We start from the raw sequence: 27,113 nt of genomic DNA on the forward strand, positions 1-27,113 counted from the left end.
TTCAGGTAGACTGCCTATTTCCTTGTCATTTTGTTGGTCTAGTGGGTTTTTACCTTGCTCCTTCATCTGCTGTGTGTTTCTCTGTCTTCTCATTTTGCTTAAATTTCAGTGTTTGGGGTCTCCTTTTCGCAGACTTCAGGTTCGTAGTTCCCGTTGTTTTTGGTGTCTGCCCGCAGTGGCTATGGTTGATTCAGTGGGTGTGTAGGCTTGCTGGTGGAAGAGACTGGTGCCTGTGTTCTGGTGGATGAGGCTGGATATTTTCTTTCCGTTGGGCAGGGCCACGTCTGGTGGTGTGTTTTGGGGTGTCCATGACCTTATTATGATTTTAAGCAGCCTTTCTGCTAATGGGTGGTGTTGTGTTCCTGTCTTGCCAGTCGTTTGGCATAGGTTGTCCAGCACAATAGCTTTCTGGTGGTTGAGTTGAGCTTGGTCTTAGCATTGAGATAGAGATCTCTGGGAGAGCTTTCATCATTTGATATTATGTGGAGCCAGGAGGTCTCTGGTGGACCAATGTCCTGAACTCAGCTCTCCCACCTCAGAGGCCCAGGCCTGATACCCTGCTGGAGCACGAAGACCCTGTGAGCCACACGGCTTATAGGAAAAGGGATTAAAAAAAGAAAGAATGAAAGAATAAAATAAAGTTATAAAAGAACAATATGGAGGTTCCTTAAAAAACTAAAAATAGATTTACCATATGATCCAGCAATCCCACTACTGGGTGTATACGCAGAGAAAACCATAATTCAAAAAGACACATGCACCCCAATGTTCATTGCAGCACTATTTAAAATAGCCAGGACATGGAAGCAACCTAAATGCCCATTGACAGAGGAATGGATAAAGAAGTTGTGGTACATATATACAATGGAATATTACTCAGCCATAAAAAGGAATGAAATTGAGTCATTTGTTGAGACGTGGATGGATCTAGAGATTGTCATACAGAATGAAGTAAGTCAGAAAGAGAAAAACAAATATCGTATATTAACGCATGTATGTGGAACCTAGAAAAATGGTACAGATGAGCTGGTTTGCAGGGCAGAAGTTGAGACACAGATGTAGAGAACAGACATATGGACACCAAGGGGGGAAAACTGCGGTGGGGTGGGGATGGTGGTGTGCTGAATTGGGCGATTGGGATTGACATGTATACACTGATATGTATAAAATTGATGACTAATAAGAACCTGCAGTATAAAAAAACAAACAAACAAAACAACTAATATTAAACTTTCATTGGGTTATCTGCATGGAAATATGTTAATATAAATGTATCAGACATTACGTGAAATTTCTAAAAATATTATATGTTCTGGTATAATGTTATAAGTCATAATTCTAGTTATTACTTTAAAATGTATATCTCAGAAATAACTAAATTTCCTTGCCAATTGCATTATTATGAACTTTCATCAAATCTTTAATCGTGGTCATTTTTAAGTCTTTTGTCATTTACAGACAGTTCTGGGTGTACTCTGATGCTTTTGCAAATATGTTCCTATAAAAGGGTTTCATCTTCAAGGAATTCATAGAAAAGACTCTGACAAGTACAGGTTTCTGGTAACTGTACTGCTGAACTGAATGAATAAGCATTTTCAGAACTCTAATGAAAAACTGATGAACTCATAAAAGTGCTAACAAAAGATCAAGATGAAAAAAAATTAATTACATGGGACTGAGTGAACTGATGAGGATGATTATGATTTTTCTGACTTCTGTTTGAACTAAAAAAAAATCCCACAAGGACTCAGAGGCAAAGAATATAGAAATCAATTTTCACTGCAAAATAAAGGAGCTGTTACAGTGGAGGATTACTGGACTGAAAGGCAATATTATGACATAGTATGAGTGTGTTTCGTGTTTGGTAATTGCAATCATTGTTGCTTTTGTTGTGGTCATCCATTTACAATGCTTGGTGTCAGTCTATTTATCTCTTGTAAAAATAAAATACAGTGTGTGTGTGTGAAAAAAAAAAAGAATCTTCTGGCTCTGGACTCGCCAGCTGTGTTCTCCACAGGGTGTGAGGTCTGACCACCCAGCCAACCCCATCATAGCACTAAGTTACCAACCTCAGCTAAGGACACCCTCTTCGTACCCATGGTTAGCTAATCTTGAAGGGTAACATGGAACTCTGGATGGCACGAAGAGTTTTGAAAAATCATTTCTTTCAGATGAACACATTTCAGGTTTTGGTTTTGCCTCTCAGTGTAGTTTTGACTGAATCCCAAACATTTTGATTTGCTCTTTAGCTGATATCATTTTTAAAAGTCTTTACCAAGGAGATTTTTTTTTCACACACACACACTGTATTTTATTTTTACAAGAGATAAATAGACTGACACCAAGCATTGTAAATGGATGACCACAACAAAAGCAACAATGATTGCAATTACCAAACATGAAACACACTCATACTATGTCATAATATTGACATTCAGTCCAGTAGCCAAGGAGATATATATATTTTTTAAATTTTTAATCAGTCATCAATTTTATACACATCACTTTATACACGTCAAACCCAATCGCCCAATTCAGCACACCACCATCCCCACCCCACCGCAGTTTTCCCCCCTTGGTGTCCATACGTTTGTTCTCTACATCTGTGTCTCAACCTCTGCCTTGCGACCCGGTTCATCTGTACCATTTTTCTAGGTTCCACATACATGCATTAATATACGATGTTTGTTTTTCTCTTTCTGACTTACTTCACTCCGTATGACAGTCTCTAGATCCATCCACGTCTCAACAAATGACTCAATTTCGTTCCTTTTTATGGCTGAGTAATATTCCATTGTATGTATGTACCAAACCTCTTTATCCATTCTTCTGCTGATGGGCATTTAGGTTGCTTCCATGACCTGGCTATTGTAAATAGTGCTGCAATGAACATTCGGGTGCATGTGTCTTTTTGAATTACGGTTTTCTCTGGGTATATGCCCAGTAGTGGGATTGCTGGGTCATATGGTAATTCTATTCTTAGATTTTTAAGGAACTTCCATATTGTTCTCCATAGTGGCTGTATCAATTTACATTCCCACCAACAGTGCAAGAGGGTTCCCTTTTCTCCACACCCTCTCCAGCATTTGTTGTTTGTAGATTTTCTGATGATGCCCATTCTAACTGGTGTGAGGTGATACCACACTGTAATTTTCATTTTCATTTCTCTAATAATTAGTGATGTTGAGCATCTTTTCATGTGCTTTGTGGCCGTCTGTATGTCTTCTTTGGAGAAATGTCTATTTAGGTCTTCTGCCCATTTTTGGATTGGGGTGTTTGTTTCTTTAATATTGAGCTGAACCAGCTGTTTATATATTTTGGAGATTAATACTTTGTCTGTTGATTCGTCAGCAAATACTTTCTCCCATTCTCAGGGTTGTCTTTTCGTCTTGTTTATGGTTTCCTTTGCTGTGCAAAAGCTTTGAAGTTTCATTAGGTCCCATTTGTTTATTTTTGTTTGTATTTCCAGTACTCTAGGAGGTGGATCAAAAAAGTTCTTGCTGTGATTTATGTCAAAGAGTGTTCTTCCTATGTTTTCCTCTAAGAGTTTTATAGTGTCCGGTCTTACATTTAGGTCTCTAATCCATTTTGAGTTTTTTTTTTAATTTTTTTATTAATAGGAAGGTTTTTTTTTAATTAATTAATTAATTTATTTATTTATTTTTGGCTGTTTTGGGTCTTCGTTTCTGTGCGAGGGCTTTCTCCAGTTGTGGCGAGTGGGGGCCACTCTTCATCGCCACGCGCGGGTATCTCACTGTCGCGGCCTCTCCCGTTGCGGAGCACAGGCTCCAGATGCGCAGGCTCAGTACTTGTGGCTCACAGGCTTAGTTGCTCCGTGGCATGTGGGATCTTCCCAGACCAGGGCTCGAACCCGTGTTCCCTGCATTGGCAGGCAGATTCTTAACCACTGAGCCACCAGGGAAGCCCGAGTTTATTTTTGTGTATGGTGTTAGGGAGTGTTCTAATTTCATTCTTTTACATGTAGCTGTCCAGTTTTCCCAGCACCACTTATTGAAGAGACTGTCTTTTCTCCATTGTATATCTTTGCCTCCTTTCTCATAGATTAGTTGACCATAGGTGCGTGGGTTTATCTCTAGGCTTTCTATCTTGTTCCATTGATCTATGTTTCTGTTTTTGTGCCAGTACTATATTGTCTTGATTACTGTAGCTTTGTAGTATAGTCTGAAGTCAGGGAGTCTGATTCCTCCAGCTTCGTTTTTTTCCCTCAACACTGCTTTGGCTATTCGGGGTCTTTTTTGTCTCCATACAAATTTTAAGATGATTTGTTCTAGTTCTGTAAACAATGCCATTGGTTATTTGATAGGGATTGCATTGAATCTGTAGATTGTTTTGCGTAGAATAGTAATTTTCACAGTGTTGATTCTTCCAATCCAAGAACATGGTATATCTCTCCATCTGTTGGTATCATCTTTAATTTCTTTCGTCAGTGTCTTATAGTTTTCTGCATACAGGTCTTCTTTCTCCCTAGGTGGGTTTATTCCTAGGTATTTTATTCTTTTTGTTGCAATAGTAAATGGGAGTGTTTCCATAATTTCTCTTTCAGATTTTTCATCATTAGTGTATAGGAATGCAAGAGATTTCTGTGCATTAATTTGGTATCCTGCAACTTTACCAAATTCATTAATTAGTTCTAGCAGTTTTCTGGTGGCAGTTTTAGGATTCTCTATGTATAGTATCATGTCATCTGCAAACAGTGACAGTTTTACTTCTTCTTTTCCAATTTGTATTCCTTTTATTTCTTTTTCTTCTCTGATTGCCGTGACTAGGACTTCCAGAACTATGTTGAATAATAGTAGTGAGAGTGGACATCCTTGTCTCGTTCCTGATCTTAGAGGAAATGCTTTCAGTTTTTCACCATTGAGAATGATGTTTGCTGTGGGTTTGTCATATATGGCCTTTATTATGTTGAGGTAGGTTCCCTCTATGCCCACTTTCTGGAGAGTTTTTATCATAAATGGGTGTTGAATTTTGTCAAAAGCTTTTTCTGCATCTATTGAGACGATCATATAGTTTTTATTCTTCAATTTGTTACTATGGTGTATCACATTGATTGATTTACGTATATTGAAGAATCCTTGCATCCCTGGGATAAATCCCACTTGATCGTGGTGTATGATCCTTTTAATGTGTTGTTGGATTCTGTTTGCTAGTATTTTGTTGAGGATTTTTGCATCTATATTCATCAGTGATATTGGTCTGTAATTTTCTTTTTTTGTAGTGTCTTTGTCTGGTTTTGGTATCAGGGTGATGGTGGCCTCATAGAATGAGTTTGGGAGTGTTCCTTCCTTTGCAATTTTTTGGAAGAATTTGAGAAGGATAGGTGTTAACTCTTCTCTAGATGTTTGATAGAATTCACCTGTGAAGCCATCTGGTCCTGGACTTTTGTTTGTTGGAAGATTTTTAATCACAGTTTCAATTTCATTACTTGTGATTGGTCTGTTCACATTTTCTGTTTCTTCCTGGTTCAGACTTGGAAGGTTATACCTTTCTAAGAATTTGTCCATTTCTTCCAGGTTGTCCATTTTATTGGCATAGAGTTGCTTGTAGTAGACTCTTAGGATGCTTTGTATTTCTGCGATGTCTGCTTTAACTTCTCCTTTTTCATTTCTGATTTTATTGATTTGAGTCCTCTCCCTCTTTTTCTTGATGAGTCTGGCTAATGGCTTATCAATTTTGTTTATCTTCTCAAAGAACCAGCTTTTAGTTTTATTGATCTTTGCTATTGTTTTCTTTGTTTCTATTTCATTTATTTCCACTCTGATCTTTATGATTTCTTTCCTTCTGCTAACTTTGGGTTTTGTTTGTTCTTTTTTCTCTAGTTTCTTTAGGTGTAAGGTTATATTGTTTACTTGAGATTTTTCTTGTTTCTTTAGGTAGGCTTGTATAGCTGTAAACTTCCCTCTTAGAACTGCTTTTGCTGCATCCCATAGGTTTTGGGTCGTGGTATTTTCATTGTCATTTGTCTCTAGGTATTTTTTGATTTCCTCTTTGATTTCTTCAGTGATCTCTTGGTTATTTAGTAACGTATTGTTTAGCCACCATGTGTTTGTGTTTTTTACGTTTTTTCCCCTGTAATTCATTTCTAATCTCATAGCGTTGTGGTCAGAAAAGATGCTTGATATGATTTCAATTTTCTTAAATTTACTGAGGCTTGATTTGTGACCCAAGATGTGATCTATCCTGGAGAATGTTCCATGCGCACTTGAGAAGAACGTGTAATCTGCTGTTTTTGGATGGAATATTCTATAAATATCAATTAAATCTATCTGGACTATTGTGTCATTTAAAGCTTCTGTTTCCTTATTTATTTTCATATTGTATGACCTGTCCATTGGTGTAAATGAGCTGTTAAAGTTCCCCACTATGATTGTGTTACTGTCAATTTCCTCTTTTATAGCTGTTAGCAGTTGCCTTACGTATTGAGGTGCTCCTATGTTGGATGCATATATATTTATAAATGTTATATCTTCTTCTTGGATTGATCCCTTGCTCATTATGTATTGTCCTCCCTTGTCTCTTGTAACATTCTTTATTTTAAAGTCTACTTTATCTGATATGAGTATAGCTACTCCAGCTTTCTTTTGATTTCCATTTGCATGGAATATCTTTTTCCATCCCCTCACTTTCAGTCTGTATGTGTCCCTAGGTCTAAAGTGGGTCTCTTGTAGACAGCATATATATGGGTCTTGTTTTTGTATCCATTCAGCAAGCCTGTGTCTTTTGGTTGGAGCATTTAATCCATTCACTTTTAAGGTAATTATCGATATGTATGTTCCTATTATCATTTTCTTAATTGTTTTGGGTTTGTTTTTGTAGGTCCTTTTCTTCTCTTGTGTTTCCCACTTAGAGAAGTTCCTTTAGCATTTGTTGTAGAGCTGGTTTGGTGGTGCTGAATTCTCTTAGCTTTTGCTTGTCTGTAAAGCTTTTGATTTCTCCATCGAATCTAAATGAGATCCTTGCCGGGTAGAGTAATCTTGGTTGTAGGTTCTTCCCTTTCATCACTTTAAGTATATCATGCCACTCCCTTCTGGCTTGTAGAGTTTCTGCTGAGAAATCAGCTGTTAACCTTATGGGAGTTCCCTTGTATGTTATTTGTCGTTTTTCCTTTGCTGCTTTCAGTAATTTTTCTTTGTCTTTAATTTTTGCCACTTTGATTACTATGTGTCTCGGTGTGTTTCTCCTTGGGTTTATCCTGTATGGGACTCTCTGCGCTTTCTGGACTTGGGTGGCTATTTCCCTTCCCATGTTAGGGAAGTTTTCGAGTATAATCTCTTCAAATATTTTCTCTGGTCCTTTCTCTCTCTCTTCTCCTTCTGGGACCCCTATAATGCGAATGTTGGTGCGTTTAATGTTGTCCCAGAGGTCTCTTCAGCTGTCTTCATTTCTTTTCATTCTTTTTTCTTTATTCTGTTCTGCAGCAGTGAATTCCACCATTCTGTCTTCCAGGTCACTTATCAGCTCTTCTGCTTCAGTTATTCTGCTATTGATTCCTTCTAGTGTAGTTTTCATTTCACTTATTGTATTGGTCATCTCTTTTTGTTTGTTCTTTAATTCTTCTAGGTCTTTGTTAATCATTTCTTGCATCTTCTCAATCTTTGCCTCCATTCTTTTTTTGAGGTCCTGGATCATCTTCACTCTCATTATTCTGAATTCTTTTTCTGGAAGGCAGCCTCTCTCCATTTCATTTAGTTGTTTTTCTGGTTTTTTTTCTTGTTCCTTCATCTGGTATATAGCCCTCTGCCTTTTCATCTTGTCTATCATTCTGTAAGTGTGGTTTTTTTTCCACTGGCTGCAGGATTGTAGTTTTTCTTGCTTCTGCTGTCTGCCCTGTGGTGGTTGAGGCTATCTAAGAGGCTTGATGGGAGGCTCTGGTGGTGGGTAGAGCTGACTGTTGCTGTGGTGGTCAGAGCTCCGTCAAACTTTAATCCACTTGACTGTTGATGGGTGGGGCTGGGTTCCCTCCTTGTTGGTTGTTTTGCCTGAGGCAACCCAACACTGGAGCCTACCTGGACTCTTTGGTGGGGCTAATGGCAGACTCTGGGAGGGCTCACGCCAAGGAGCACTTCCCAGAACCTCTGCTGCTAGTGTCCTTGTCCCCACGGTGAAACAGAGCCGGCCCCCGCCTCTGCAGGAGACCCTCCAACACTAGCAGGTAGGTCTGGTTCAGTCTCCCCCAGGGTCACTGCTCCTTCCCCCGGGTCCTGATGCGCACACTATTCTGTGTGCGCCCTCCAAGAATGGGGTCTCTGTTTCCCCCAGTCCTGTCAAAGTCTTGCAATCAATTCCCACTAAGCTTCAAAGTCTGATTCTCTATGAATTCCTCCTCCCTTTGCCGGACCCCCAGGATGGGAAGCCTGACGTGAGGCTCAGAACCTTCACTCCAGTGGGTGGACCTCTATGGTATAAGTGTTCACCAGTCTGTGAGTCACCCACCCAGCAGTTATGGGATTTGATTTTACTCTGATTGCACCCCTCCTACCATCTCACTGTGGCTTCTCCTCTGTCCTTGGACGTGGGGTATCCTCCTTGGTGAAGTCCAGTGTCTTCCTGTCGATGATTGTCCAGCAGCCAGTTGTGATTCTGGTGTTCTCGCAAGAGGGAGTGAGAGCACGTCCTTCTATTCCGCCGTCTTGGTTAATCTCCCAGGAAGGATTTTTATCAGTTGTAATAAGCAAGTGACCCTGTGAGTGTAGGCCTGGCTGGGAGGACACGGGTCCTGGTGCACTGTGGCCCATGTGGCTCCATCCTGACTGTGGATTCCAAGCTGGCTCTTGGTCACGGAAGTGATGTTAAATAAAACCCAAGCACTGAGAAGCACTCTGTGAATTCCTGCTCCAGCTTGGTGGCTCTGTCAAAGGCTTTGCCGAACCCATGGTCTTTTGATTGAGATCACACACCTGGTCTCAAGATTTAATGAAGCTCAGGTTCTTGATGTCTCGTTGCAGAAAGAATTCAGTGAGAGACAAAATGATAGGTAAGAAGTGGATTTATTTAGAGAGAAACACACTCCATAGAGTGTGGGCCATTTCAGAAAGCGAGAGAGCAAGGAGATATTTTGAATAAAAAAATCTGTTTGGGGCTTCCCTGGTGGCGCAGTGGTTGAGAATCTGCCTGCCAATGCAGCGGACATGGGTTCGAGCCCTGGTCTGGGAAGATCCCATATGCTGTGGAGCAACTAGGCCCGTGAGCCACAATTACTGAGCCTGCGCGTCTGGAGCCTGTGCTCCGCAACAGGAGAGGTCGCAATAATGAGAGGCCCACGCACCGCGATGAAGAGTGGTCCCCACTTGCTGCAACTAGAGAAAGCCCTCGCACAGAAACGAAGACCCAACACAGCCATAAATAATAAATTTAAAAAAATCTGTTTGGAAAAATAAATAAATAAATAAATAATTTTTTAAAAATTATTAAATATAAAAAATTTAAAAGTAATAAAAAGATAGAAAGAAAGAAGAGAGCAACCACACCAAAAAACAAATCCACCAGTGATAACAAGTGCTACAAACTATCCAAAATACAAAAAACAAAAAAGAACCGACAGACAGAACCCTAGGACAAATGGTAAAAGCAAAGCTGTTCAGACAAAATCACAGAAAGAAGCATACACATACACACTCACAGAAAGAGAAAAAGGGAAAAAAAATCTATATATAAAAAGGGAAGAGAGCAACCAAATCAATAAACAAATCTACCAATGATAATAAACTCTAAATACTAAACTAAGATAAACAGAAAACCAGAAACAAATTAGATGCAGAAAGCAACCCCAAATCTACAGTTGCTCCCAAATCCACCGCCTTAATTTTGGAATGATTTGTTGTGTATTCAGGTATTCCAGAGATGTAGAGTATATCCTGTTGATTGTGGAGATTTAGTCCACTGCTCCTGAGGCTGCTGGGACAGAAAGTTCCCTTTCTCTTCTTTGTTTGCACAGTTCCTAGGGTTCAGCTTTGGATTTGGCCCCGCCTCTGCATGTAGGTCACCTGAGGGCGTCTGTTCTTCACTCAGACAGGGTGGGGTTAAAGTTGCAGCTGATTAGGGGGCTGTGGCTCACTCAGGACGGGGGGTGGGGGAGGGAGGGATATGGAATGTGAGGCGAGCCTGCAGTGGCAGAGGCTGGGGTACGTTGCAACAGCCTGAGGTGCACTGTGTATTCTCCCTGGGAAGTTGTCCCTGGATCACAGGACCCTGGCAGTGGCGGGCTGCACAGGCTCACGGGAGGGGAGGTGTATATAGTGACTTGTGCTTGCACACAGCCTTCTTGGTGGCTGCAGTAGCAGCCTTAGTATTTCATGCCTATCTCTGGTGTCTGCACTGATAGCCGTGGCTCGCACCCTTCTCTGGAGCTCCTTTAGGTGGTTCTCTGAATCCCATCTCCTTTTGCACCCCAAAACAATGGTCTCTTTCCTCTTAGGCAGTTCCAGACTTTTTTCCGGGACTCCCTCCTGGCTAGCTGTCGCACACTAACCCCCTTCAGGCTGTCTTCACGTAGCCAACCCCAGTCCTTTCCCTGGGATCTGATCTCCGAAGCCCAAGCCTCAACTCCCAGCCCCTGCCCACCCCACCGGGTGAGCAGACAAGCCTCTCAGGCTAGTGAGTGCTGGTTGGCACCAATACTCTGTGTGGGAATCTCTCTGCTTTGCCTTCTGTACCCCTATTGCTGTGCTCTCTTCTGTGGCTCTGAAGCTTCCCCCACCCCCACCACCCCCGTCTCCACCAGTGAAGGGGCTTCCTAGTGTGTGGAAACTTTTCTTCCTTCACAGCTCCCTCCCAGAGGTGCAGGTCCCATCCCTATTCTTTTGTCTCTGTTTTTTCTTTTTTCTTTTGCCCTACCCAGGTACATGGGGGTATTTCTTGCCTTTTGGGAAGTCTGAGGTCTTCTGCCAGCATTCAGTAGGTGTTCTGTAGGGCTTGTTCCACATGTAGATGTATTTCTGATGTATTTGTGGGGAGGAAGCTGATCTTCACGTCTTACTCCTCCACCATCTTGAAGGTCTCCTATGGATATTTCTAAAAATACAAATGCACTGGGGCAAGCCCCATTCCCTGATGCTTCCAATATCTATAGCTGAGGAAGCAGTATATCAGTTGGCTTTCTTGGGAGTTAACACAGCGTGTTTAGCCCAAGACCTAATTGGAGGAGGAGAATCCAGACAGAGGCTACAAAGTCCATAAGTTTTGTGACTTTTGTCTGTCTCCTTCCCACAGGGCTATCCTCTGGAAATAGGAAGCAATGTTTGAATTGCATATGTGTCAGTCACAGCACCCCAAAGCACTGTGGCACCAACCAATCTCCCAGCAACCCTTCCTTTATAGATGTGCTGGGGACCCCAGGCTTCCAGATGTGTTGGTTGGCAATCTCCTTTGTGTCTGCAGGGCCGTCAAGAGGGGCTGGACTGCACACAAGCAGCCTGCCTTTCAGTGCCATGCAGCAGAGGCCAGCTCACCCATAGAGTGTGAATTCCTGCCTCTTCCTTCACACCAAGTCCTGTTTGCTTAGTGCCTTCCTCTCCTTCCCTGTTGTGCCCCTTGTAGCACAGTTCATGCTAAAAATGGACTGAGGAGAGACAGGAAAGTGACTGTACTATCCCAACCTGCCTCAGCATCCTCTGGTTAAGAAGCAAAGAGTTTGCAGGAAGCAACTCTGGTTAGAAAGAGAAAATTATACATTGACCTCTGTACTTTTTCTGCCTAAGTTGTCACACCAGTTAATCATAATCATTTATGGAGCAAGTGAAAGAAGAGAAATATATGGAAAACTTGGTTTCTTCTTTCAAACAGTTCACAGCCATGGATAAAAGGACTGAGGAGAGTACCAGATATGCTAATTGACTATAATAAAGTATAATCAATGTTATTAAAGACAGATTAACTAAATTTAGGAGGAAGCAGCAAATTTACTTTGGGAAAGTTAGGGAAGATTTCACATTTAGAATGAAATTTACAGTGGGTTTTGAAACTGAGTTTTGTGTACTGAGGCAGCATAATGTGCAAAGAAATGAAAGGGCATAGCTAATGGAAAGTAATTTTTAATTGCCAGGGATTAGGGTATGTGTCAGTGGGAGAATGGAAGGTGGTAGAAGGAGTGACTATGAATAGGATGTTTGAGATGAAATTTTGATACTGCACTAAGAAGTTGGCCTTATCCTGTTGATGATTGGAAATCATTAAATTCCTATCAGAAAAGTAACATAAACAACGAATTATCAGACAGAAGTATAGAGGATGAAAGGAAAGTTGCAGTTGAAGTCTTGAAAGAAAATTTTGTTTAAAAAAATTAAAGGAAGGGGCTTCCCTGGTGGTGCAGTGGTTGAGAATCCGCCTGCCAATGCAGGGGACACGGGTTCGAGCCCTGGTCTGGGAGGATCCCACATGCCGTGGAGCAACTGGGCCCGTGAGCCACAACTACTGAGCCTGCGCGTCTGGAGCCTGTGCTCCACAACAAGAGAGGCTGCGATAGTGAGAGGCCTGTGCACCGCGATGAAGAGTGGCCCCCGCTCGCCGCAACTAGAGAAAGCCCTCGAACAGAAACGAAGACCCAACACAGACAAAAATAAATAAATAAATTTATAAAAAAAAATTAAAGGAAACCAAAAATGAAATAAATAAATTACAAAGACATAAAAGTGGACAAATGAAAATAGTAGATAATGTATGTCTTAAGAACCAAATTCTAGCTATAGGATGCCTTGTTTGATCCAATTTCTGGCTATGGAGACCCCAGGCAGGTGGTGGAAGTGGCTCAGATAGCTTTTGATTCAAAGACAACCAAAGCATATTGACAAACTACTATATGTCTGGGAAGATGCTAAGCAATTTTACATATATTAGATGATTTTCCTCTGGTTTTGGGATATCAGATTTGATTGTTCCTCTATGCCAGGTTACCACTCATCCCCCTCTGTATCCTCTGTCCCAACATGGATGTAGGGACAAAAGCAGGAGAACAAAAATCAGGAGGCCTTTGATCTAGTCTCAGTTATTACTTTGCTCTACTGTGTGACCTTGGGCAATTCCTTTCCCCTTTCTGGGCTCCATTTTCCCCTTTAGTGCAAAGAGTTTGAATTATCTCTAAGGATCCTTCCTACTCTGTCATACAATTTTCTAAGTAAGTAATTCAGATACAGTGAGTACTACATAAATTCTGAGCAGAGAGAATCTTATGGGCTGGGCTGATCAAGAAGGGGTTCTTGGAGGAGGTGAAATATGAGCAGAAGCTGGTAGAACTGGGCATGTCTTTCATAATTTTGTTTTCCTTTCCCTATTGTACTGAGAATAGCTGAGAGGCAGGGAAACGTACTTAAAAGTATACCATAATAGAAAAATATGAGTTTTGGAGTTGGCTGAGTTTAGAGAGGAATCCTGGATCTGCTATATTATGTGACCCCAGCTGATACTTCCAGCCCTAACAAACATCTTGATTTCAGCTTTATGAGATCTTGAAACAGAGGACCTCGTTAAGCCATGCACAGACTACTGACCCACAGAAACTATGAGATAATAAATCTGCTAGATTTATAGTAATATTATTACAGAGCAATAGATGACTAATACTATGGAACAAAATGAAATTATTTCAAAAACATGCTTAGTGAAAGAAGCCAGATCCAAAAGTGTACATATTGTGTGATCACACGTATGTAAAGCTCAAGGTCCTTTCTAAATTGAAAATTGCTTGATTCTAGAAATACCATGTCTACCATATAAGGAAGACCCTTACAAATCTAGCTCACATTATCTCCACTTTCAGACACCATAGAGAGTTTTCTTCACATTGGCTGGAACAACTTAGCCTCTAGTGTTTGTGTCAAACTGTGATGAGAATTTGGTTCAGATTTACTTTAAAAAATGTATCTTCAGTTCCAGAGCGTTGTATAGAACCTGGTGGCCCCAATCTTGCTCTTCCAAACAGTTTGATTTCTACTCCAACCCAGTATCTGAACATCCAGGCCGGTAGGTCTTGTTGCCCAGCTGCTCTCCCTTTGCGCAGCTCAGCCTCAATGCCCTCTGCTCTAAGAACTTGTGAAAAATGGCCATTCAACTTCCACAAAGAAAAACACTGTCTGGAAATTACAATTTTCCTTTCCTTTCCCTTCCTTTCCTATTCTTTTCCCTTCCCCCTTGGCAGTAGCAAGGAAGAAGAGCCAAGCAGAGGAAGTGGGTAGTTACAAATTGCTTAGAGGTCTCAGAGCAGCTCATTGGTCATTATGCTTGTTGCTAAGGCAAATGTTCCAGGCTATGAGGTAACTTTTGCAAAAGTATACGTGTTTGAGATTAAGACTAAATGATGAATGATGTCAATTGGGGGCCTGTTTATTCTCTAAAGTGAAGGGTAATCACTTGTTAGCTGATGTAAGACAGGATGCCTTGATGACAGGGAATATATTTAATTCTACCCAACAAATATCTTGTAGGTTCTGCCCCAGATCTGGCTCCAGATCTTTAGCCAGTCACTTCTCCTCTTTGGGTCTCATTCTCCCCATGCATATAATGGGACCTGGATCTTTCTGAGTGTTCCTTCTGAAACCAATATGCTGGAGACATGTCAGATCTTTACTGTTGGGGGGGGAGACCTCAGCTATGATGAGGACTGTTGAAGGTTTTGAAATATGAGATGTAGAGGAGTTAAAAGTGCACTGAACTTTGAGTTCACCCTCTTAACTTTTATACTAACAAGCTGGATGACTCTGAGCAAACCACCTCATTTCTTAGAGTTTCCTTTTTCTCATTTGTAGAACAAGGGCTAGATGATCCTTAAGGCCCCTTCAACTTTGGAACACTACAAATGCATAAATTTCCAATAACAAAGACTCTATTTCATGTGCTGTGGAGACATAATTGGATAAGACAATTTTTGCTCTGAAACAACTTCACATCTAGTAGGAAAAATGGATGTTTACTGTAATTGTCCTCCTTATATCATCTGGAATCCTTGGTCCAATTCACAAATTCTCAGCCCTCTCCAATTCAAAAATTCATTCAAATGACATTTTCTACTGGATTGAGTGATTCACTAAACACATGTTAACATGCTAAGTATTTGAAGAAAATTTATCTTAAGACATATCCTAACTCTTATCTGGCATTCCAATCTGGCTCTAATCTAGTTTTCTCAGTCCTTTTGTATACCTCTATTATCACATAACACATATACAACTAAGATTTTGTGATATATCTGTCATTCTCCAGGTGGACACTTAGCTTCTGGAGGGCCATGACTAAGCCTTGGTAATTTCTGAGCTCTTTCCATGGCACTTGGCACATAATAAATGCCCAGTAAATATATGTTAAGCAAAAGAATAAATGAATAAGTGAATGAATGAAACAAATCTAATATAAGTGAGAGGCATATATAAATCACAGAGGAGATTCTAGCTTCTGGTAACTTGTGACTAGTGGAATTAAAGGAGGTTCCATGGAAAAAAATGTTATATAACAATGTTAGTAAAGATTATTAGAGTCTCATCTTGGGGAGGATTCCAATGGAGGGAGCCAAGTAAAGCCAATCGAATTAGGCAGGGAGGGGTTATGTTCAGAGACTGGGGAGCAGTTCAGCTTGGCCATTCCATGCAGGTTGATGAAAAGGTAAGGAGTGAGACAAGCAAAAGTTCTTTGGAAACAGATTATAGTAAATTTTGAGTACCAGGCTAAGGGTTTTTAACTTTCTTCTGTAGGCAATGAAGAATTACTGGTGGCTTCTGAGCACATAAATACTGTAATCCAAGGTGTGCTTGATGGAAAGGATTGTGGGAATGGGGCTGAGGAGGCACTGAAAGTTTGGGCAGTGACATGAGACTGCCTCAGAGACAGGATGACAGACCCTAGACCCTGCTGTGAGATGACAGAAGAGTGGCATTCTAGCATGCTTGTGAGAACTCAAGCCATCATAATTTAGTGATAGATGCCAACAGTTTCATGAAGGATGGCCTTATTTTCAACAAATAAATAATGAATCATTCTTTCCAGCTGTGAACACTAGGCAGCTGTGGCCCATATACGTAGTGCCAATCACCCGGGACGTGACATACCAGTTTAACAGGGGACTCTAAGTTCTGACTGAGGCTCCCTCCAGCAGTACTAATTCCTGTGTGACTTGGCCCATTCCAGCTGTGGGCTGTTCCCTGTACTACTGGGAAAATTTTTCTTGTCATAATATTGCCCTCTAGTGGTCTTTATTCTTCCTACAAGCAGAGGCACTCAACCCCATCTTTAAACTGTTCCCCTTTTCTCGCAAGTTGCAGTTTTCTTTTATGTCATTCTCTTCTTTCTCTCTCATCTCTACTTCCTTTCTCTCCTTCTCTTGTTCCATGGTAGAATGAAATAAGTGAAGCAGACAGGACTAGACTGTATTCACCCAATATTACAGATAAGGAAATTGAGGCTTAGAAAGGTGAAGTAATTTGCTCTATATCACTCAGTTAAAAAGAGACTGGAATGGAATTCAAACCTTATCACTTGACTTAGAATTCTGGGTTCCTTCCAGGTGTCTTTCCTCATTCTCTCCTCTCCCTTTCCATACTCTCTCTTTCCCCTTTCTTTCTTTCCACAAATGCCAAGTGACTAGTCTGTACCAGGGACAGTGTTAAGACCTGGAGATGAATAGATCCTATCTTAGAGGGAACTCCCAGTCTCTCTCTCAGTACAGGCAGACATATAATAATTATACCCCAATGTGATTAGAGCATTGATAGCATCATATTGAATGTGCTGGGTCACCAAGGACATAGGGTAATTTACCTGTCAGAGAAAGGAGGGAAAGGGAGATGATTTCAGGACAAGGGACCAGCAAGCATTAAGGCTTGAGGAAAAGATACGGCATTTTCAGAGAAAGGGTAAAGGAGTGGAGGAAGGAGTGAGGTCTGGAGCCAGATTGTAGCAGACTTTGTGTGCCAGACAGAGTACTTTGGACTTTAACCTCTCTATTTACACAATTTCTGAAGCTTATAGGCAAATATGTTTTCTAAGCTATTGCCACCCACCCCCACCCCCACATACACACTAACTAAGCTGTTTAGTTCATTTGTCAGGCAGATCAAAAAAATAACAAGCAAATTATTATTATTATTATTAACATCTTTATTGGAGTATAATTGCTTTACAATGGTGTGTTAGTTTCTGCTTTATAACAAAGTGAATCAGCTATACATATACATATGTTCCCATATTTCTTCCCTCTTGCCTCTCCCTCCCTCCCACCTTTCCTATCCCACCCCTCTCGGTGGTCACAAAGCACAGAGCTGATCTCCCTGTACTATGCGGCTGCTTCCCACTAGCTATCTATTTTACGTTTGGTAGTGTATATATGTCCATGCCACTCTCTCACTTTGTCACAGCTTACCCTTCCGCCTCCCCATATTCTCAAGTCCATTCTGTAGTAGGTCTGTGTCTTTATTCCCGTCTTACCCCTAGGTTCTTCATGACCTTTTTTTTTTTTTCTTAGATTGGCTATATATGTGTTAGCATACGGTATTTATTTTTCTCTTTCTGACTTACTTCACTCTGTATGACAGTCTCTACGTCCATACACCTCACTACAGATAACTTAATTTTGTTTCTTTCTATGGCTGAGTAATATTCCATTGTTTATATGTGCCACGTCTTCTTTATCCATTCATCTGTCGATGGACACTTGGGTTGCTTCAATGTCCTGGCTATTGTAAATAGAGCTTCAATGAACATTTTGGTACATGACTCTTTTTGAATTATGGTTTTCTCAGGGTATATGCCCAGTAGTGGGATTGCTGGGTCGTATGGTAGTTCTATTTTTAGTTTTTTAAGGAACCTCCATACTGTTCTCCATAGTGGCTATATCAATTTACATTCCCACCAACAGTGCAAGAGGATTCCCTTTTCTCCACAACCTCTCCAGCATTTATAGTTTGTAGATTTTTTGATGATGGCCATTCTGACCGGTGTGAGATGATATCTCATTGTAGTTTTGACTTGCATTTCTCTAATGATTAATGATATTGAGCATTCTTTCATGTGTTTGTTGGCAATCTGTATATCTTCTTTGGAGAAAGGTCTGTTTAGGTCTTCTGCCCATTTTTGGATTGGGTTGTTTGTTTTTTTCATATTGAGCTGCATGAGCTGCTTGTAAATCCTGGAGATTAATCCTTTGTCAGTTGCTTCATTTGCAAATATTTTCTCCCATTCTGAGGGTTGTCTTTTGGTCTTGTTTATGGTTTCCTTTGTTGTGCAAAAGTTTTTAAGTTTCATTAGGTCCCATTTGTTTATTTGTGTTTTTATTTCCATTTCTCTAGGAGCTCGGTCAAAAAGGATCTTGCTGTGATTTATGTCATAGAGTGTTCTGCCTATGTTTTCCTCTAAGAGTTTGATAGTGTCTGGCCTTACATTTAGGTCTTTAATCCATTTTGAGTTTATTTTTGTGTATGGTGTTAGGGAGTGTTCTAATTTCATACTTTTACATGTACCTGTCCAGTTTTCCCAGCACCACTTATTGAAGAGGCTGTCTTTTCTCCACTGTATATTCTTGCCTCCTTTATCAAAGATAAGGTGACCATATGTGCGTGGGTTTATCTCTGGGCTTTCTATCCTGTTCCACTGCTCTATATTTCTGTTTTTGTGCCAGTACCATACTGTCTTGATTACTGTAGATTTGTAGTATAGCCTTAAGTCAGGGAGGCTGATTCCTCCAGCTCCATTTTTCTTTCTCAAGATTGCTTTGGCTATTCAGGGTCTTTTGCTTTTCCATACAAATTGTGAAAATTTTTTTTCTAGTTCTGTGAAAAATGCCAGTGGTAGTTTGATAGGGATTCAAGCAAATTATTTTTAAGCTTATCCAGAGGCACAGTGTAAACCCAGGGCCAAAAGGGGACCAAACACTGATTTCCTACCTTCCAGGTGTCCTGATGTTGATCAAAATTGAGGAGAAGAGGCATATGTGGAGAAAGAAATTCAAAAACAATGAGACAGATTCCAGACATCTAGACCAATCTCAGGTAAATAATTATTAGCCTGGGGCTTACCACGAGCAAAGTCCTCTCACAACCACTGGGTTCTTCAACAATCCTAGGAGGGATGTTAAGAGGCAAGTTCAGCTCTTTGTTTTCCAGAAGAAACAAAGGTTCAGAGACTGACTTACTCCATGCTAAGGGAAGGAAGCAGAACAGGATTCCAAGTTCAGTACTGTTGATAACCATCTAGTTCCTGTCAAGAAATATAACCAAAGGAACACTAAAGCCTCAAGCATTTTGAAGACTCATTAACAACACTTTAATTTAAAATACCTCACAGTTAATTTCCATTTCCTGCACATTTTCTTCAGACATATGGTCTTAGGACCCAGAGAAGCCACATTGAGCCGTGGCTGTGACCAGTATGACACATTTACATTCTGAGCCAAAATACCAACAAAGGTCATTCTTACTCAGGGCCAGTTGAGCAGCATTTAGGCCTAGGATTCCAGGAACTGGAAACATACCAAGAAATTGACTTATTTTCCCCCACCAGATAAAACAGTCCTTGAAACTTGTTCAGTGATCTTTAGGCATTCTTCTGCCTTTAGATGCTTCTCTTTCATAACTGACTTTCTCTCTGTTTGCACCTCCTGACCTCAGGGCATGGACCTCAGGGATCTGCTACTGTTCTTCTCTAAATGCTCTTTCTTTTTGTGTCTTATATCTCCATCACTCTATGTGTATGTATCCGTCTCTAAGAGAGATCTCATCTCCTCTATGCTGAGACTCCCACATGTCCTCATGTGGTACCAAGCCATAAACATTTATAAATTCCTTATAAATCCTTACAAAACACTATGAAGTATGTGGGTAGCATCATTAACCTTTTTTAACAGATGAGGAAACTGATGCCCAGAAAGGTTAGGTTATTTTCCCAAAGTCAAACTGTTAAGAAATGCAAGATTTGAATCCAAGTAGTAGATTCTAAAGCCTGTATACTAAAGCACTGTCCATGTTATCTTGCTTTTAATTTCAACATTCAGGGCCTCTCACCTCTTGCTTTCACCCCTTGTCCCAGTCAGTTATCCTAATATATTAGGTTCATTTCAACCTTTATATATTGGTTTAAGCTGCTTCCCCTACGCCCAACACCATCCGGTTTTTATTTCTCTGTACCTATAAAGATATTTGGAGGATTAATTCAAAGTCCTATGTTTTCCACAAAGCCTTCGCTAAACACTCCAGGATACATAACATCTTGATTGCAGTTAGCATGGAATCTTAGAATGTCTTTTCACTGATCTTTTAGTACGCAGGGATAGATATCTTTTCAATTCTATCTTAGCTTTTTCAAGAACAGGCACTTCTCTCATGGCAGTCAGATAGCTTTAACACAACACTTAGGTATATACTTCTAGTGAACCAATTTTCCAAATCTAAGTAAATACTGGTGTGACAACAAGTCAAATTACTTGAATCTGGAATGAATTGTCCCAGTCCACAGGGTAGACTTTAGCTTGTGCAATAAATAATTTAACCAATGGTTAATTAAATAATCAATTGTCTTAGTTAATCAACTCATGTTTATAAGAATGTTAACAGATTTGTTACAGCAGGCAGATAGCTAGATATGAGCAGAGAAAGGGGCGGCAGGGGCCAGGTGGCAGGAAAGCATGCATCTTGTAAACAGCGGGGGTCTATGGGCAGACAAAGAAAAGTAGGAACCTCCAGACTGACAGGAAACCACACATTTTGGGGGAGAAGTGTCCTGGAGGTGGACAGGCTGGACATGTGGGTGAGGCTGGTCTAAGAGGCTTGTTCAGGCTTCCTGGTGGGAGGGACTGGTGCCTGCCCACTAGTGGGTGGAGCTGGGTCTTGTCCCTCTGGTGGGCAGGGCCATGTCAAGGGGTGTGTTTAGAGGCAGCTGTGGGCTCAGGAAGACTTTAAGCATCCTGTCCACTGGTGGGTAGGGCTGCATTCCTGCCCTGTTGGTTGTTTGGCCAGAGGCATCCCAGCAGTGGAGCCTATGGGCTATGGGGTGGAGCCAGGTCTTGGTGTCAAAATGACAACCTCCAGGATGGCTCATGCCAGTGAGTACTCCCCAGTACCTCTACCACCAGTGTCCTTGTCCCTGCAGTGAACCACAGCTGCCCCCCACCTCCCTAGGAGACTCTCCAAGTCCACCAGGTAGGTCTGGCCCAGGCTTCTATGAAGTCACTGTTTTTTCTCCTGGGTCTCGGTGTACATGAGACCTTGTGTGTGCCCTCCAAGAGTGGAGTTTCTGCTTCCCTCAGTCCTGTGGAGTTCCTGTGATCAAGGCCCACTGGCCTTCAAAGCCAAATGTTCTGGAGGCTCCTCCCCCAATGCCAGACCTCCAGGCTTGGGAGCCAGATGTGGGGCTTAGAATTCTCACTCTTGTGCGAGAACCTCTGCAATATAATTATTTTTCAGTTTGTGGGTCGCCCACCCAGTGGGCATGGGATTTGATTGTATCACAGATGCACCCCTCCTACCATCTCCTTGTGGCTTCTTTTTGTCTTTGGAAGTAGAATATCTTTTTTGGTAGGTTACAGTCTTTTTTGTCAATGGTTGTTCAGCAGGTAGTTGTGATTTTGGTGTTTTTGTGAGAGAAGGTGATCTCAGGTCCTTCTATTCCACCACCTTTTTCTCAGACCTGGTGTCCCAGCCCAGGCTCCCTCACCCAGGGCAGCACCCACCCATTTGCTGTGGGTATCTATGAGGAGCACTCAAGACAGAGCGCAGGGCCTGCTCCCGGTGCCAAGGTCACAGTCTTGGAGGGGTGCCCATCCTTGGGTCCAAGCCACAGCAGACCCAGCAGATCCTCTATATATTTAACAACTATTTGGTTTTCCTTTTCCGTGAAATGCCTGTTCAAATCCTTTTGCTGATATTTCCATTTTGGTTTATCTTTTTTTTTTTGAATCACATTAGAGGTTTATATATAAAATGCCACTAAATAAATGTACACAATGTTAGCTTGTGTTAGCATTTTGAATGTTAAGAGGCAAGTGGACTTTTCTTAATATCCATTGATTCTTTTTTTCAACTATTTGTTGAACACCTGCTATGTTCCAGACTCCAGAGTATATAATGTTGAGCAAAAGAGATATAATTCCTGCCCTCATGAAAATTATGATCAGTTAAATGGGTAGATAGATATTAATTAAACTATTAATTAACTAGTTACAAATAATTATAAGTGCTATAAGAGAAAAGTACTTTGACTAAAAGGATTGAGGAATCCAGGCTGGTGGGCCATTAGGTAGGCTGCAATAGAGAAAGGATGAGTAGCAGTGCTCCCATTCAAAGAGCCAGAACCAATAGGAAAGGATCTCTCATCTCCTGAAGACAATCACCCTCTAAGGCTGTTTCTCATTAGCTCTAGGATCACAATCTGCTTGAAAAGTATTGCTTTATGAAATAAAGTTAGCTATAAAGGCACTGGATGAATAGATAATCTAGCACTTCAATATTAATCTTTGGCCAAAAATGAGGAAGAGACTATCCTCTGTATCCCCAGGACAAGTCCACTGCCAGAATCCTTCTAGGAAAGCCAGCAGAAATATGTGATGGGTAAACCAAATGTTTTCTGCAGAAACTAGGGAAACTGTGACTTGTGGAACCTCAGTAAGACTGTGTACTCCATTATAGCATTATCAACACCAGCAAGAGCAATGATATTAGCAACATCAAAACTCAGAGCAATAGCAAGAATATCAAGATGCTTAAAAACAGGAGCAACAATATCAACACGAACAAGAACATCAATCACAACAACAGACAGTATAAGGACAGAGGATGATAAGAGCACCTCAGACTTTTTTGTACTTACTCTTTCAAGAAGACAGTAACAGCAAGTTCAAGGATGCTTACCACTTCTGTCATGCTATGCAGTGAGAAACCACCTTCAACCTCAAGAAACATGGAATGGAGGATAAAGTGTGGCCCCAGAATGTGATCCATCAAACTCCAATGATCCAGTGGAGAGACACCATCCACTGTGAGGAAAACCACAATCCTGAGCAAGAATTGCTCCTAAGAGTTGTATGAGGAAGTCCAAAAAATTTGGAGAAGTAGTCCATTTCATCTGGTCTCTACTCCCACATTTCCAGCCTTTCCATGCTTGACTGAGAAGCCCATCTAGGCTTGGGACCTAAGAAAGTCTTCCTAACACAGAAAACAGTTTGGGTTGTGGTAGGCAGCATTGGCCTAAATAGTTTTTATTTATGATGCTTTATAACAAAATAGAATGGCCTTTACTTTAATTGACTCATCATTTTAAGACCTTGAAACTTAAGAAGCAGAAGAATATAAGACTTCAAATTCTCCAGGACTCATGGCTCTCTGGCTGATGAAAGCTTCAGGACATGGTTTGAGGCTAGGCTGTGATAAGGGCTGGGCCGTAGTGAGCTTGGAAGTTAGGGCTGCTCCAGGGGGAGGTTTGAACCCATAGCCACTCTAGGGAAATGTGGGGGTCTCGGCTGTCCCAGTTTGTCAATGTTCCTCTCAGAGTGTGGTGCCCATAAGGGAAAACATTCTGTAGTCTGACTTTTTTGGCCACCACATTTCACAACTGATGCATACTGAACTCACTGTCCACCGAAATCCCGAAGCTGTATTACACATGCTGCCTCTAAGCCACATCTCATCAGTGGCCCTTCTCCTTGGATAGTGTCAGCGGCGCATCAACACATTCTTTTGTTTTTGTCTCCTCTTTCTCTAGCCTCCAAGGAGACTATCCCCCTCAACCTCCTGTCTGTTGTGACAACACAACAGTAACTTCAGCCAAATTACAACATAATTGAATAGGTTACTGTTTTCTATATACTAAATTCCATTCCTGCTATGTCTTCCTAAACACTGGACTTGGGACACAACTGGTCCTTTTATTGAGACCTGGGACACATTCGAGTTCCATCACACCAGTAATACGTGTCCAAATCCCTTTTTCAGGCTCAACTCTTTCTGCAAAAGGCTGAGCTCATATGTTTCTTGTTGATTATGTTTGATTCATTTTCCAAACAAACAAATTTGGTCTAATTTGACCTCTACAGGAGCAAGTAGAGGAGATGGGGTTGGTTGGAGGATGTGATCCTTGTGGGATTTGACACACCTTCACGATAACTATCCAAAGTTCAACTCCTCCAGAATTTATAATAATCAGCTCTTACATATCATTTTTTTCTTTTTAAAGGTTAAACAAGTCTGATTTTATTATAAAGAGGCTTTACTCACTCTTTCTTTCTTTCTTTCTTTCTTTCTTTCTTTCTTTCTTTCTTTCCTTCTTTCTTTCTTTCTGGCTGTGTTGGGTCTTTGTTGCTGTGCACAGGCTTTCTCTAGTTGTGGCCAGTGGGGGCCACTCTTCATTGCAGTGTGCAGGCTTCTCATTGTGGTGGCTTCTCTTGTTGTGGAGCACGGGCTCTAGGCTCATGGGCTTCAGTAGTTGTGGCACATGGGCACAGTAGTTGTGGTTCGTGGGCTCTAGAGTGCAGGCTCAGTAGTTGTGGCGCACAGGCTTAGTTGCTCAGGCGGATTCTTAACCACTGCGTCACCAGGGAAATCCCTGCATATCATTTCATTTAGTCACTGTAAGAGTCCAGTGAGATACATATTGTCACCTGTTTATTGATGAGAAAGCCAAGGTTTAGAGAGACTAAGGGTTGTGTTTAAGAGTTACACAACTAGTTATGAGCAGAGCTGAACACAGAAACTCTCTTGAATAATAATGCAGGACTTTTCTGCCTTTCCATTTGGCTTTACCTAAAAGTTGGTGGGACCTCCCACCTATGCTACTCCTGCCATGGCTATCCTGTTTCTGACTGTTTTTGGAGACCTCACAGTGGGACAAAATATGCCTGTGACAAAATCATGTGGTGCCTTGTCCAGACCTGAAGTAAAAGAGAAAGGAAACTGGCCTCATTGCTTAGGTGCTGCTGCCAATGAGGTGGCCTGGTCATAGTGCTTAAAGAGGAGGAGAGAGATTTAACCAGACTACTAAGAAGGTCTCCCTTTGCCAGGGACTCATAATGCCCTGAGAGAGACATCAGTGGGCAATGGACTAAAAAAAATTGGTCTCTGCCTGTATTAGTTTTTTAGGGTTGCCATAATAAAAAATTCAGACTGGGTGGCTTAAAAAACAAACAAAAAATATTTCCTTACAGTTCTGGAGGTTAGAACTTTAAGGTGTCAGCAGGTTTGGCTTCTCCTGAGGCCTCTCTCTTGTCTTGGAGGTGGCCACCTTCTCACTGTGTCCTCACATGGTCTTTCCTCCATGTGTACACATTCTTGGTGCCTCATTTTGTGTCCAAATTTCCTCTTCTTATAAGGATACCAGGCAGATTGGATTAGGGCCCATCCCAATGGCCACATTTTAACTTAATTACCTCATTAAAAGCCCTATATCCAAATACAATCATATTCTGAGGTACTGGGGGTTCAACATATGAATTTTAGAGGACACAACTCAGCCCATAATACTGTTCCTCAGAGCTTGGACTGAATCTAGTCCTCCTTTTAGTTTTAAATACATAAAGAATAGCTGCATAAAGAGACACATAAATAAGATATTTCTGAGAAGAAGGATGTGTGGTGAGAGGGGTCAAGATATTGATTACCATCTAGTATCTATACCTGTTCCCCCAGGTTCCAATTCCTTCATCCCTAGGCCTAGAATTTCAGGGTTTCTTGGCAACCCCTTATTGTCTTCTTGCTAGCAGAATCTTATTTTTCTTGCTGAACTGTCTCTTTTTCTCCTTTTTGGCTAATATTTGATCCTTTGAGAAAGTTTGGCTTTCTGGAAGCAAGTATAAAAAATAATATTTTGATCTATATTTATAGATCTTTGATCCAAAAATGGACATTCTATCTTTAGGCAATGATAATCATAAATATGGTAGACATAGATTTCAGATTTCCCAGCATAACTTCAGGTCTAAAAGTTTGGTCTTATTGCTCCCATAATTACATGCACATTTGTTAGACTGTTTGTTCGCATCTGGGTTCAGAAAATATACTTCAGGGAGTTACTAAATAAATTTTAGTATTCCCTTCAATAACTTTCCATTGTTTGGGGGACAAATTCTAAACTCAGCATGACATTCTATGTTCTCAGTGATTTGGACCTGCACATCTATCCAGTTTCATCTCCTGCCACTCCTCAACATAAATTTTGTGATCAAACCACACAGAATTTTAGTCACCCAAAATTACCTGCTTCATCTACATGTCTGCACATATGTTTTAGGATACTCTTCTAGAATGCCTATGATGCTCTTCTTCCCACCTCTACCCATAAACTGCCTGCTATCATCTAATTTATCCTTCAAGTCTCACTTAAAATCTTCTCTGTGAAACTTCTCCTGCCCTCCCCAGGAAGTTAATCACTCCTGTTTTGCCACTGTAGTTTATATGTACTATATTACATATTATATATACTATAATATAGCTTATACATATTGTATTACATATTATACTTGAATATATCATAGTGATTAGCACTTTGTCCTAATTGAACCATTCCGTTTATTTGGCTATCTTCCCCACTAAACAGGGACCTGACTCAGAGTAAGTACTCATGTGTTTGTAAATTAATGAATAAAAAAATATGAAGAGGACATTGCCAAGGATGTGTGTCTTCCCCTTCCTACCCTCCAACATGATCAACATAATTTCTGTGATTAATGATATGGGAGTGAGGTAGAGATAAGAATAGCTAAACCTAGGCTTCTAACCTGTTTACCAGTTATGGGATCTGATCTGATCTAAGCTGAATTACCAATGCTGGGCCCTAAGAAGACCAATCCAAGTTGTCAAATTAACCTAAACTCCAAAAGGTATAAGTAGTGCAGGGGAAAGCAGGATGGCCTGATAGACATGTTCCCAGACAGGCCAACTGTCATGTTGAGGGGTTCAGAAAACCTGGCTTCTTCCGCCTCCATCACCTGAGGTCCCCATCCCAGGGTCCCTGAGACTCTGAGAGACCAGAATATTGCCACAGAAGTGGGGAAATACCAGCTTGGAAATTGCCACACGTAGGCTTTGGGGAGGTAGTATGGGGGTAGGATGGAGGAAGAATGGTACAGAGGGACTGATGCAAAAGCCAACTGTCATTCTTGAGCAACTGAGGAGGTATGGGCTAGAAGTCCAGACTGC

The sequence above is a fragment of the Balaenoptera ricei genome, chromosome X, assembly GCF_028023285.1.
Source record: "Balaenoptera ricei isolate mBalRic1 chromosome X, mBalRic1.hap2, whole genome shotgun sequence".
NCBI classification, from domain to species: Eukaryota; Metazoa; Chordata; class Mammalia; order Artiodactyla; family Balaenopteridae; genus Balaenoptera; species Balaenoptera ricei.